The sequence below is a fragment of the Octopus bimaculoides genome, chromosome 15 (genome assembly GCF_001194135.2).
Source record: "Octopus bimaculoides isolate UCB-OBI-ISO-001 chromosome 15, ASM119413v2, whole genome shotgun sequence".
NCBI classification, from domain to species: domain Eukaryota; kingdom Metazoa; phylum Mollusca; class Cephalopoda; order Octopoda; family Octopodidae; genus Octopus; species Octopus bimaculoides.
The window spans coordinates 19,996,768-19,999,328 of record NC_068995.1 but is presented as its reverse complement, the minus strand read 5'-3'; positions in this window follow the sequence as shown (position 1 = coordinate 19,999,328).

Sequence of the window (2,561 nt, the reverse complement as noted above, 5' to 3'; positions counted from 1 at the left end):
ATATATATATATATATATATATATATATATATAAATAAGCATATATAGCAAATGAGATGAAGGGATTGCAGATGTAATTATTGACAATATGGTGTTTTCAATATGTATGGGACAGAAGAGGATTTTAGGAGAATTGTCCCATTGCAGAAAGTGGTAGAGGTACAGGTTTCCTTCCTACGGCGCTTCAGTAAACAATTGGTAGACGGAACTCTATATGACAACCAGTGATAGAGAACCCGATGGTTGGCCTAGTAAAGAAAGGAGTACAATTCAGTAAATGATTCAGTGTAGATTTCTTAATGTATCTATAGAAGATATTTGTACTACGTATACATGTAGAAAAAGATATATGTAGAAAAAGATATATGTAGAAAATTAAGTGAATATAAAAAAACTTAATTTTATAAAAAGGATACAGGTACAAAGTAATATACGAGTTCAGTATTCACTCACTGAGACCCCGTGATTCTTTTATTGTTTTATTTAAAAGCTTTGATTGATTGCATGCTGAAGAGCATCAGTCATTTCCCAACTAAATCACACCATAAATTTAGGTCATGATTAAAAGCAACGTAATAAAAAATAAAAAAATGCATACAAAGTTCTCATTTAAAATGGTTACTAGAACACAAAACAATGCGATCACGTGGCGGATTGCGACTATACTTGTGAACTACTAAAGTAACCGGTTTTAAAAGTAGCTGTTCGTTGAATTTTCCAAAATTCTAGATAAATGGTTCGGTACATGAAATAATATCTTACATTATTACAAATCTACAGCTATTTGGGGAAGCTTAAGTCGGTATGATTGCATTATTATTTGATTGGTTCTTGTAGTGACTCAGGTGGGAACATAGCTAAACCTGATTTGACAAAATTTTAACACAAATCACAAAAGTTGTATGCATATAACAAGAAGCGAAGCACCATCCAATGCCTTCTACTTAACATATAGTAAAATCGAAGAATCCCAGCTCAGATCAATACCAAATAATTTTAAATAGAAGGTATATTAAATGAAATTAGGATCATTTAGTTTCTAATAATAATTCATGTCATAAATTGTAAATTGATATATTTATCGTGAATAATTAGCTAAATTCAATTATAATATTATCTAAACAATTGAATTTTCATAATAATTCACATTTTGGAAGAAATATTCCAAAATACGTTCAGCTGTGTGATTAAGGAGTTTAATTTACAATAACACAGTCTCAGGTCCGAATCTATTGTAGGACACCTTGAGCAAGGGATTTCTACGATGCTATCGATTAGGTTAAAGCGTGGCGGGTAAAACTTTTATCGATGCAACCAGCGTAAAACCTGTCATTTAATCGTTCCTATTCTAAGAAGTTATGCTTAGATCGTCAGTCAGTTGTAACATTCTTACCTCACACATGGGGCATTAGCAGAGACCACTTGGTTGTAAGCATTTGTACAAGAAAAGCTCTCCCGTTTGAGTAAAACTTCATCTCATCTACCTTCGCAACCCTACAAAAGGTCAAGGACGCTACCTTCCCACTTCTGACTAAGCTGCCATTGAGAAGAAAAATATGATTTGTTTGTTTGTAAATCTTTATTTTTTTATTGTGCAATCCAGTTCAAGATCAGTCATTTGAATTTTTCACATAATTTTGTGTTAGCCTATTTGTAATGATGTTTCTTTTATTTGTTTTTTTAAATATTATTGTGAATGTTTGACAGCAGACAAGTTTTGTGTGTTTGCGCTAATTTCCTTGTGAAGTAAGTGGAAACAAATTTACATAATTTATATAGCAGAACTAGAAATGAATAGATAAAATGAGTAAGTAAAAGCTAAAAAGAAAAAAAAAGAAAAAGTAACAACAACACTGCAGCATGTAATTAAAAGAAAGACTTTAATTCATTTGATTGACCTTAATGGCTAAAACATCGTAGGAGTGAAGCAACATGTGTGTGTTTATGTATGTGTGTGTGTGTGCATGTGAATGTGCATGTACATACATACATACATACATACATACATACATACATACATACATACGTACACACCTGCACCACATAGATATACATTCAAACAGACTCTGACACAGACAAATGCCAGCACACTCACACATAAATACATACATATCTTTTATCTTTTGTCCTTATCGTTTACTTCTTTCAGTCATTAGATTATGGCCATGCTGGGGCACCGTTGTGAAGAATTTTTAGTCGAATGAATCGAATCCAGTAATTTTTTTGCAAATCCTAATACTTATGCAATCGGGCCTCTTTTGCCGAACCACTAAGTTACGGGAACATAAACAAACGAACACCAGTTCTTCAGCGGCGATGTGGGACAAGCACGGGCACACAATGCAACGGGCTTCTTTCAGTTTCTGTCTACCAAATCCATTCACAAAGTTTTGGTTGACCCGAGGCTATAGTAAGACACATGTCCAAGGTGCTACACAGAAGGACTGAACCCAGAACCATGTTGTTGGAAACCAAACTTCTTACCACGCAGCCACGTCTGCGCACATATATACCCAGCACACACACACACACACACACACACACACACACACACACACAGA